The 12,684-nt window shown below is 39.7% G+C and overlaps 1 long non-coding RNA gene across 4 annotated transcripts in view; it reads right to left on the bottom strand.

The window, feature by feature from the left end:
- Positions 1 to 12,684, bottom strand: part of LOC148777826 (uncharacterized) — a 250,697-nt gene that overhangs the window by 15,223 nt on the left and 222,790 nt on the right. For 2 of the 4 annotated variants that reach the window (XR_016037431.1, XR_016037432.1), the window contains one exon: positions 3,936 to 4,102. The exons of the other annotated variants lie outside the window; for them this stretch is intronic. This is a non-coding gene — a long non-coding RNA (uncharacterized LOC148777826). The remainder of the gene's footprint in view (positions 1 to 3,935; positions 4,103 to 12,684) is intronic. 4 annotated transcript variants of the gene reach the window in all.

Here is a 12,684-nt window from a genome sequence, read left to right as displayed (position 1 = left end):
TTTTTTTTTTGTATTGTTCCTTTCAGAAGGCCTTCTTGTTTCTCCTTGCTATTCTCTGAAACTCTGCATTCAGTTGTGTGTATCTTTCCCTTTCTCCCTTGCCTTTCATGTCTCTTCTTTCCTCAGCTATTTGTAAGGGCTTCTTTGACAACCAATTTACCTTCTTTCCCCTTCATGGATCATAGCCTTGTTGTGGCAAAGGGGCTTGCATAACTCAGTGAAGCTGTGACCCATGCCATGTATGACCACCCAAGATGGATGGGTCATAGTGAAGAGTTCCGACAAAACGTGGCCTGCTGGGGGCAGCAAATGGCAAATCACTCCAGTATTCTTGCTGTGAGAACTCCATGAACAGTATGAAAAGGCAAAAAGATATGACACTGGAAGATGAGCCCTCCCAGGTCAGAAAATGTCCAATATGCTACTGGGGAAAGGCAGAGGACAATTATGATAATAATAACTCCAGAAAGAATGAAGTGGCTGGACCAAAATGAAAATGACACCCAGCTGTGACTATGTCTGGTGGTGAACGTAAAGTCGAATGCTGTAAAGAACAATATTGCATAGGAACCTGGAATGTTAGGTCCATGGATCAAGGTAAATTGGACATGGTCAAGCAGGAGATGACAAGAGTGAGCATCAACATTTTATGAACTAAAATGCATGGGAATGTATGAATTTAATTCAGATAATCATTATATCTAATACTGTGGGCAAGAATCCCTTAGAAGAAATGGAGTAGCCCTCATGTCAACAAAAGAGTCCAAAATGCAGTTCTTGGGTGCAATCTCAAAAACAACAGAATGGTCTAGTTCATTTCCAAGCAAACCATTCAACATCACAGTAATCCAAGTGTATGCCCCAACCACTAATGCTGAAGAAGCTGAAGTTGACTGGTTCTATGAAGACCTATAGCACCTTCTAGAACTAACACCCCAAAAGATATCCTTTTCATCATAGGGGATTGGAATACAAAAGTAGGAAGTCAAGAGATACCTGGAGTAACAGGCAAGTATAGCACTGGAGTACAAAATGAAGCAGGGCAAAGACTAATAGAGTTTTGTCAAGAGAATATACTGGTCATAGCAACATAACAACATAAGAGATGGCTTTACACATGGACATCACCAAATGGTCAATACTGATTTCAGATTGATTATATTCTTTGCAGCCAAAAATGTAGAAGCTCTATATGATCAGCAAAAACTAGACCTGAGCTGACTGTGGCTCAGATCATGAACTTCATATTGCAAAATTAAGGCTTAAATTGAAGAAAGTTGGAAACCCACTAGACCACTTAGGTATGACCTAAATCAAATCTATGATTATACAGTGGAAGTGCCAAATAGATTGAAGGGATTAGATCTGGTAGACAGAGTGCCTGAAGAACCATCAGTGGAGGTTCATAGCATAGTACAGGAGTCAGTGACCAAAACCATCCCAAAGAAAAAGAAATACATTTGATTAGCATCAGTTCAGTTCAGTCGCTCAGTCGTGTCTGACTCTGCGACCCCATGAATCACAGCACGCCAGGCCTCCCTGTCCATCACCAACTCCCAGAGCTCAATCAAACTCATGTCCATCGAGTCGGTGATGCCATCCAGCCATCTCATTCTCTGTCGTCCCCTTCTCCTCCTGCCCCCAATCCCTCCCAGCATCAGAATCTTTTCCGGTGAGTCAACTCTTCGCATGAGGTGGCCAAAGTATTGGAGTTTCAGCTTTAGCATCAGTCCTTCCAATGAACTCCCAGGACTGATCTGCTTTAGAATGGACTGAAATTAGAAATAAATAATGAAAAAATCGCCAAAATTTTAATGATGTGAATATAAAGAATCATTACCTTGGGAAATTCTTCAAGTAAACAGGAAATCAAACTGAAATTATATCAAGAAAGCAATGAAGAGGAATTCATATTCTGAAAACCAATGGAACTAAGATGAAAATCTGTAGCTGTGATTGACTTTATTTTTAAAGAAGAAAAACAACAAAAAAAAAGGAGCAAAGTACTCATGTTAAGAAATTAAAAAAAGAAGCATAAAATAATCCAAAGTTATTGGGCAGATGGAATTATTTAAATAAAAAGATGAAACAAACAAAGCATAGTGAAAGTTGCTCATTCGTGTCTGACTCTTTATGACCCCATGGACTATACAGTCCCTGGAATTCTCCAGGCCAGAATACTGAACTGGGTAGCCTTTCCCTTCTCCAGGGGATCTTCCCAACCCAGGGATCAAACCCAGGTCTCCCTCATCACAGGCGGATTCTTTACCAGCTGAGCCACAGGGGAAGCCCAAATAAAGCATAATAAAATACTAAACAGAAACAAGAAGTATACATGCAAAGTATTGGTTTTTTAAAACAAGTAAGATAGTTAACCTACTCTCAGATGAGCATAATTTAGAAAAATTGAGGGTAAAAAAATACATGACATTAAGAATGAGAAATCACTCATAGCCACAGATACGGGAAAGATTAAGTTGTCCATAGCAACAAAATTGAAAATCTATATTGAAAATTGGAATCCACTCCAATATTCTTGCCTGGGAAATCCCATGGACAGAGGAGTCTGGTGGGCTACAGTCCAAGGGGTCTTGAAGAGTCAGAGAGCAAATAACATACATAGGATGCTATGGGCTTCCCTGGTGGCTCAGTTGGTAAAGAATCCACCTGAAATGCAGGAGACTGCCTGCAATTCATAGATCCAGGTTCAATTCCTGGGTTGGGAGGATCCCCTGGAGAAGGCAACTCACTCTGGTATTCTTGCCTGGGAAAACCCATGGACAGAAGAACCGGGTAGGCCACAGTCCATGGGGTCGCAAGAGTCAGACACAACTTACTGACTAAATCACAACCATACGATTCTATGAGCATAATGAAGAAGTATAAGGCTACATACTAAGTTGTTATGAATGGGAACATGGTTTATGTGGGAGAGGAGCAGGTTATGTATGATAGAAGGGAAAAACGAGAACCAAAAATGCAAAAAACAAGACCCAACTTTTAAAATAGCCAGCACTTACAATACAATCTGCATTATGCATTCATGTAAAATTATTCCCATATACAGAAAATATAAACTTTTTAAAACAGAGGACCAGAGCCTATGGCCAGCATGCAGGTCTTCCAAGAAAAATTCTAACTGAAGGTAAAACATGGAATTAAATCTAGCTCCTGGCCTCAGCCCTAGCCTTCCTTCTGTGTAATTTCCTTTTTCAGATTTTTCATTTCTAGCATAAACTGGTAAGAATTTCCACACAGGACCAGGATATGGGACCACCTTTAGGAAGGTGAAAATAGTATGAATGCAGAAAAGCCATGAAGTGCTTAATGGTGTCAGGTTTCCTTCAGTGGTGATGAAAATGTTTTGGAAATACATAAAGGTGATGGTTGCATAATATTGTGAATACATGAGATACTATTGAATTGTCAAATTTTAATGGTTAGTTTTATGTATTGTAAACTTCACCTTAACTTTAAAAAAGCATAAAGAATGTTACGGACAAATATATTCTACATGCTATTTCTGAGCTTAGCTCAAGAGTTACAGCCACTTTGAAGCTTATTCTAAACATGTGGAGACAGGTGTGAGATCATCTACTTTAATTATATTCCTAGGTTACCTTTGAAATCCAATTTTTGAATTTTCCAAAGATACAGCTTACCCTCATTGACACAAACTATAGGCTAAAAGAGATGCAGTCATGTCTGCAATGTTTATATATTCAGCTAGGTCCTCAGTATTCCAGGAGACTGTGTCCTTCTGAGATATAAACTCCTCACCCATCTTTTTCTGAAAACCCATGCTGTATCAAATTTCCCTAAACGCAGAAGCAGGCCTCCTGGCCCTTGAATACTTTAGTTCAAGGCTTATATCCTGGCACTCCTGATGATACTGCCTGTCAGTGCAAGAGACGCAAGAGACACGGGTTCGATACCTGGGTCAGGAAGATCCCCTTGAAGAGGAAATGGCAACGCACTCCAGCATTCTTGCCTGGAAAATTCCATGGACAGGAGTCTGGTGGGCTTCAGTCCATGGGGTTGCAAAGACTTTGTCATGACCGAAGCAACTGAGCACACCTGATGATCATATATCCAGAAAGACCTATAGGAATAAGTAGACTTCAGAGGTGTGTGTGTGTGTGCACACACTTGTGTGTCAGAAAAAGAACTCATACCCGCAGCCAATGATGCTTGCTCAAAAATGACCACATTCTGTGACTTCCCTGGAGGTTCAGTGGTTAAGACTCTGTACTTCCACTACAGGGGCTGCGGATTCAATCCCTGGTTGGAAAATTAAAATCCTACATGCTGTGTGGTGTGGCTAAATAAACAAACAAATAAACAAAACTTACCACATCCTTACTCTACTAAGGAATAAATTTCCCTCAGCAGCTGTGGAAACGTATGCTTAGAATTGACATCTTCCAGCTACATAGTCTCCTTGGCTATCTTATATCAGACTAGAATTCACATTTTAATTTACAAGCTCTTTTCTACCCACTAGGTTAAAATTCAAAGTCCTTAGTTCACCATTCTTAAATAGTCCAAGAAAAGGGAAAATCTCCTCTTAGAATAGTACCTTCAGTGGTACTCACCTCCAAGCCAACTGGATATTTTCCCCTCCCACCACTGCATTAACTTAAAATCATCTACTCCCACACAGGCACTGCAATAGCTATCTTAACACTTCCTAACTCCCACTCTACTCTATTGTCTCAAACACAGATGATCTCCCCGGAATAGTCTTTGTTACACATCAGCTTACTACAGTAACTCTTTCTGCAAGAAAAAGTAACTTGTGTAAATTAATCATGAGGGGAGATCTACTGCAAATGGAAAACTAAATACCATTTATTAATCCAATATCTCTGTCAACTAAAAAGATGCACAATGTGAGAATTATGAGTTAAGTTTTATTTGGGGCAAAATAAGGACTGCAGCCCAGAAGGCAGCACATCAGATAGCTCTGAGAAACTTCTCCAAAGTGGTGTGATTTTGGTGAAGGGGAAGTTCAATGCAATCAAGCACTTGTTTTAAAAAAGGTTTTCTGCTAGTCATGAGGAGTAGATGTCATCATAAAGGGATTTAGTGATTTTCTAGATATGAGGAGATAGAAGAATTGGGATCATGAAATTAGTTCCTGAAAATATCTAACTATCTAAAGACCAGTTCTACCAGATTTCCTGGAGCACAAGGTGCCTCATTCTCCACCCTGAACTCCCTTCAGGGCATGTCAAGGGTCAACAGCTGCAGCAGCACAATATTCAACCTCTGCAGTTCAGTTCAGTCGCTCAGTCGTGTCTGACTCTTTGCGACCCCATGAATCACAGTACGCCAGGCCTCCCTGTCCATCACCAACTCCCGGAGTTCACTCAAACTCATGTCCATCGAGTCGGTGATGCCATCCAGCCATCTCATTCCCTGTCATCCCTGTCTCCTCCCACCCCCAATTCTTCCTAGCATCAGACTCTTTTCCAGTGAGTCAACTCGACGCATGAGGTGGCCAAAGTATTGGAGTTTCAGCTTTAGCATCAGTCCTTCCAATGAACACCCAGGACTGATCTCCTTTAGAATGGACTGGTTGGATCTCCTAGCAGTCCAAGACTCTCAAGAGTCTTCTCCAACACCACAGTTCAAAAGCATCAATTCTTCGGTGATCAGCTTTCTTCACAGTCCAAATCTCACATCGATACATGACCACTGGAAAAACCATAGCCTTGACTAGACGGACCTTTGTTGGCAAAGTAATGTCTCTGCTTTTTAATATGCTATCTAGGTTGGTCATACGTTTGCTTCCAAGGAGCAAGCATCTTTTAATTTCATGGCTGCAATCAGCATCCGCAGTGATTTTGGAGCCCCCAAAAATAAAGTCTGACACTGTTTCCACTGTTTTTCCATCTATTTCCCATGAAGTGATGGGACCAGATGCCATGATCTTTGTTTTCTGAATGTTGAGCTTCAAGCCAACCTCTTCACTCTCCTCTTTCACTTTCATCAAGAGGCTTTTGAGTTCCTCTTCACTTTCTGCCATAAGGGTGGTGTCATCTGCATATCTGAGGTTATTGATATTTTTCCCAGCAATTTTGATTCCAGCTCGTGCTTCTTCCAGCCCAGCGTTCCTCATGATGTACTCTGCATAGAAGTTAAATAAGCAGGGTGACAATACACAGCCTTGACGTACTCCTTTTCCTATTTGGAACCAGTCTGTTGTTCCATGTCCAGTTCTAACTGTTGCTTCCTGACCTGCATACAGGTTTCTCAAGAGGCAGGTCAGGTGGTCTGGTATTCCCATCTCTTTCAGAATGTTCCATAGTTTATTGTGATCCACACAGTCAAAGGCTTTGGCATAGTCAATGAAGCAGAAATAGATGGTTTTCTGGAACTTTGGAAAACTCAGCAGTGGCCACAGGACTGGAAAAGGTCAATCTTCATTCCAATGAAGCAGAAATAGATATTTTTCTGGAACTCTCTTGCTTTTTCCATGATCCAGTGGATGTTGGCAATTTGATCTCTGGTGCCTCTGCCTTTTCTAAAACCTGCTTAAACATCTGGGAGTTCACGGTTCACATATTGCTGAAGCCTGGCTTGGAGAATTTTGAGCATGACTTTACTAGTGTGTGAGATGAGTGCAATTGTGTGTTAGTTTGAGCATTCTTTGGCATTGCCTTTCTTTGGGATTGGAATGAAGACTGACCTCTTCCAGTCCTGTGGCCACTGCTGAGTTTTCCAAATCTGCTGGCATATTGAGTGCAGCGCTTTCCCAGCATCATCTTTCAAGATTTGAAATAGCTCAACTGGAACTCCATCACCTCCACTAGCTTTGTTCATAGTGATGCTTTCTAAGGGCCAGTTGACTTCACATTCCAAGATGTCTGGCTCTAGGTCAGTGATCACGTTATCGTGACTATCTTGGTCGTGAAGATCTTTTTTGTACAGTTCTTCTGTGTATTCTTGCCACCTCTTCTTAATATCTTCTGCTTCTATTAGGTCCATACCATTTCTGTCCTTTATTGAGCCCATCTTTGCATGAAATGTTCCCTCAGTATCTCTAATTTTCTTGAAGAGATCTCTTGTTTTTCCTATTCTGTTGTTTTCCTCTATTTCTTTGCATTGATTGCTGAGGAAGACTTTCTTATCTCTCCTTGCTATTCTTTGCATTCAGATGCTTATATCTTTCCTTTTCTCCTTTGCTTTTCACTTCTCTTCTTTTCACAAATGTAAGGCCTCCTCAGACAGCCATTTTGCTTTTTTGCGTTTCTTTTCCATGGGGATGGTCTCGGTCCCTGTCTCCTGTACAATGTCACGAACCTCCGTCCAGAGTTCATCAGGCACTCTATCTATCAGATCTAGTCCCTTAAATCTATTTCTCGCTTCCACTGTATAATCATAAGGGATTGGATTTAGATCATATCTGAATGGTCTAGTGGTTCTCCCTACTTTCTTCAATTTAAGTCTGAATTTGGCAATAAGGAGTTCATGATCTGAGCCACAGTCAGCTCCTGATCTTGTTTTTGCTAACTGTATACAGCTTCTCCATCTTTGGCTGCAAAGAATATAATCAATCTGATTTCGGTGTTGACCATCTGGTGATGTCCATGTGTAGAGTTTTCTCTTGTGTTGTTGGAAGAGGGTGTTTGCTATGACCAGTGCATTCTTTTGGCAAAACTCCGATGGCAAATAAATGTCCTTGTTCAGTCGCTGGCAAATACCCTTGGCAAGCACCAATTTGTAGTTGACATCTCCAATCCAGGTCCCTGAACTCTCCTCTTTTTCCTAAAGATTTTGCCCCTTTCAACTTCCTAATACTGTTTTGATTTCACTAGTCAAAATTCTTTCTTTCCATGGTTGTAATGTCCTTGCGTCCATTTGCTTTTACCACATTTATCGTATATCCTGCCAGACTACATCCAGTTTACTGCCTAGATTCTCCATTCCTACATCTGGAAATTACACAAAGTCATACAATAGAATTGGTGTCATTACAACTGTTGAGTCTATATTAGGCATATTTCCATTGTTGAAATTGGAGTTGAGTTCTTTCAAAGTACATCCAGGCCTAGATTAAGTAAGAAAGCAAACCAAGAATCATGCAGAACAGACAGGAGCGGAGAGATCACACAGAAAGTGAGACATAGAGCAAGTCAGGGAGAAGAAAGGCTGACCCTGACATTCCAGTTTTGCCGAGTAGCTCTACAACTCCCCGTTTGAGGTAGTGTGAGAAAACTGGTTCTTGAAAACAAATGGTGCTTCACAAAATAAGCACCTATCCTTCCAGACACTTTGGTTTTTACACCTGCCACACAGACCATGCCCAAGTTCACCCTGCTGGACAATACGGCTTTCATTGACCATCACTTTCTCAGCTAACTTATGGATTTGCATTGTAACATACATTTTCTATTTAGTATTTTTTACCAGACTGCAGATTGTATTCTTCATTTCCTTTTATACTCTTGAATGCCTAGCCTCACATCCTATGACCATATTCATAGTAGATGATCTCTAGATACTTGGCGAATGGATAAACAAGTGAATAAACAACTCATTCTTTATTAGTCTTCAGAAAGGTGATAACAGCAAGAAGCTCTAGAGTCTTTGGTCTTCAGAAAGGACAAGAAATCAGAAAGGGGGAAGCCCCAGAGAAGGAAATCTTGTTTACACCAAGATTCAAAGGAGGACCAGGAGAAAACACCAACAGAATGTCACTCCTGAGACCAGGAGAGCAGGCAAGCAGGCAAGGTCTTCCAGATCTCCAGGACTCATTCTATTCAAGACCTTCTGACCTGCCATTGACATTCAGAGGACCCCAAAATAAAGCTGAGCAGAAATATCTAATTATATTTACATCTTAAAAGCAGGGGAAAATATATTTGCAGAGCCAAACATTGTTTTACCAGTAACCTTACTACCTGCAATCTAAAAGACATCACATTAGTTTTCTGTTTTGTTTGCTTTGCTTATTTCTGGAACTGTGGTTTCTCTTTAGAATTACTCCAGGGTGGAAACATGTGAATGCTCTTGAGTTATTAAAACCACCACCACAGTCTTCAGTTCAAACGTGGCAAATATAAAAGGTGACTCTCATTTCACCAAGCTATGAAAATAATATTTGGGGGGGAAAATAAGAAGAAAGTAGCCTCTACATGCATATCAGAAATGCCTAAAAGTGATCTAACCCTTTGTTCTTCAAAGTTCAGGCATCTAAAGAAAAACATCATGGGGCCACACCTTCATTTAGCTAAAGATATGGTTTTAAGACACTAAGCTACTCATTTACAGGTTTCTGCTTAAATTTTCAACCACATTTTAAGCATGAAACTTTGTGGTTCATGAGTTAACAAGATGCCACCCAAGAAAATATTGCTGCAGGGGGTGTCACTCTTGAGATCCTTGGAGTTGGCAGATCATAGTGGGTTCCCTGTGACCCTCTGCATTTGAAACGCATTGGTTTGCTAATGGTTGGTTTCTGGCTACAGTGGTTCACAAATTGTTTGTTCTTTTTCTATGGTCTGTGAATGATATGCCTCAAGGAATGGTGGCTGATATTTTTTCATTTTCCTCCCTAATTTTTTCACGAAAATGTTTAATTAGTGAAAAGGCAACATATTTATAGATATAATAAAACAGTAGAGGAAAGGTTGTTTTAAATATATGCACAACATATTATATTTAGATACACACACATACACATATATATATTAAGGTATATATTAAGGACACTTTACATTCATACTCATGAGTTTTAGGAAACTATACATCTGTGTTTCTATAGAGTATGATGAAAGTGAAATCATATGAACAATACATTTTTTGAGAAGTTTCAAGATAAAAGGAATATATGTGTGCAAAAATTATAAAAGGAATGTCTAATATTACGTTTATGTAATCCTAACTCTATCCCTAACTTTAATCCTAACCATCAAAGACATGAACTATATTGAAGACTCACAATAGCAGACATTCCATATGCAATATCTTATTGCTCATAAGGACTTTAACATAGGTATCATGATCCTCGTATTAAAAATATGGAAACTGAAGGAATTCCCTGGTGGGAGTGGATAAGAATCTGCCTGCCAATGCAGGGGACAAGGATTTGATCCCTGGTCCAGGAAGATCTCACATGCTGTGGAGCAACTTGACTCGTGAGCCACAACTACTGAACCAGCACTCTAGAGCCCACAAGCTGCAACCTCTGAGTCCTCCGGCCAATTCTGCAGCCTGTGCACCTAGAGGCTGTGCTCCACAACAAGAGAAACTACCACAAACAGAAGCCCAAGCACCCAACAAAGAGGAGTAGCTCCCACTCGCTGTAACTAGAGAAAGCCTGTGTGCAGCAATGAAGACACAGTGCAACCAAAAAATAAATAAATAATTTATTTTAAAAATATAGAAACTGAGGCTGAGAAGCTAAAATGACTCTTAATTCTAATAAAAGATGAACAGTTCTGTCAACAATCTAAATTTGCTATTGACTTTTACAACATTATTTAAAATAAATATAGTAAAAATTAGTTATGCAATATTTTAATGACAAAACTAATGCTCTCTTGCCTATTTTGGTTTCCAAAACATTTAATAGAAAAGCCCAAACCAGGAGGTAATGGATACTGAAAAAAAAGGTACAGGAGTCAGGAAAACAATAGAAAAAGCAATGATTTCCACTAGACTATAGAACACAATAAAGAATTATTATAACAAAATAATATATATGAGAAAATGTTTCAGAGAGTCATGCATTAAATTGTGTTGCAGATTAAAGTAATGAAATGTAAATGTTAGTTTAAGCTGAGAATAGTATTGCATTTTACTGCATTTAATACAAAATTCAAATTATCACCTAAGTAAATGAAAAAGTAAGTTTTAGACACCAATAAGTAGTTTTTAATTGAAATACAGTTGGTGTATGACGTTATGTTAGTTCAAGTGTATTATACAATGATTTGACATTTGCATACATTATAAAATAATCACTATAATCAGTTCAGTTCAGTTCATTCACTCAGTCGTGTCCGACTCTTTGCGACCCCATGAATCACAGCACGCCAGGCCTCCCTGTCCATCACCAACTCCCGGAGTCCACCTAAACCCATGTCCACTGAGTCGGTGATGCCATCCAACCATCTCATCCTCTGTCGTCCCCTTCTCCTCCTGCCCTCAATCTTTCCCAGCATCAGGGTCTTTTCCAATGAATCAGCTCTTTGCATCAGGTGGCCAAAGTATTGGAGTTTCAGCTTCAACATCAGTCCTTCCAATGAACACTCAAGGTAGCCACTTAATTAAAGCTTAAGTATCAATGTTCTGATGTCATTATAGCTAAATTTAAAACTAAGTATGTCATATGTCCATAAAAAGATAAGTACATTAATGTTTACTGTAGTTTTTTTCATGCCAGAAAAAAACTGGAAACAAACCCTATGCCCATTAACTGGAGTATGAATAAGCAAATTGTGGTATATTTATATAATGGAATATTACTCATCAATAAAAACAGTGAACTACTGATACATGATCAAACTGAATGGATATAAAAAGTATGACACTCAATGGAAGAAGTCAGACATGAAAGAAGACTTACTGTACAATTTCATTTCCATAAACTTCAAGAGATAGCAGGGACTTCCCTGGTGGTCCAGTGGCTAAGACTCCATGATCCCAGTGCAGGAGACTTGGGTTCAATCCCTGGTCAGGGAACTAGATCCCACATGCCACAACTAAAAAAACCTACAGGCCATAAATAAGGATCCTACATGCCACAGCTAAGTCCTGGTGCAGACAAATAAATAAACATTCTTTAAAAAGAGAGATAACAAAACTTATCTATGGGATGAAAAGCAGACTTGTGGTTGACTGGCAGACAGAGGGAACAGACTAGGAAAAAATATGAGAGAACTTTTAGAGTAAGGCAAATGCTCTGTGTTGATCTGGGTATAAACGATTATCAAAACCTGGGAGGGACTGGTGGCAGAAGGAGAGGGGACGACAGAGAATGAGATGGCTGGATGGCATCACGGACTCGATGGACATGAGTTTGAGTGAACTCCGGGAGTTGGTGATGGATAGGGAGGCCTGGCGTGCTGTGATTCATGGGGTCGCAAAAAGTCAGACATGACTGAGCGACTGAACTGAACTGAATGAACTGTTCACTTAAGATCTATGTAGTTTACTATTAGTATTTATACTTTAATTTTTTAAAATACCAAATCTGTTAAAGGCCCCAAGGTTGAACTGGAGTCTGATGCTATTTTAAGCCTTAACAGCTTTAAAACAATATTAAGTTCATCCTAGCAAGTATGCGTAATTCACTGCATCAACCCTGCCTTACATGGACACAATCACAGGACCACTGGCCAAAGCATGGTGCAATTAACAAGGAAAATGAAAAGGCATTCTGAGTTAGATCGTCTAAAAGAGTTAAGCTGCAAATAGCACCATGGTGGTTTTTACAGTTGGATACTTCAGTGACTGCTGTTCTCCATATACATAAGGGCGTTTGAGAGTTTCAAGTGGGTCTGCAAGTTTCTTCCTTAGTGTGCATGCGAAAAATGTAATTCCATTTGTAGAGCCTATAGCTTTGGTTCGGTTCTGAAGAATAATGTGAATGTGAAAATGAAATAGAAGAAACCTTGTAGTAGATTTCCAATCCTCTGGAAATGAAATTAATTTATGTATTTTGGAGCTGAT

This window comes from Moschus berezovskii, chromosome 5 (genome assembly GCF_049115385.1).
Source record: "Moschus berezovskii isolate FMDL1 chromosome 5, NW_MosBer_1.0, whole genome shotgun sequence".
NCBI classification, from domain to species: Eukaryota; Metazoa; Chordata; class Mammalia; order Artiodactyla; family Moschidae; genus Moschus; species Moschus berezovskii.
The sequence above is the reverse complement of the archived record's forward strand: the minus strand, read 5'-3'. Positions and strand labels throughout refer to the sequence as shown.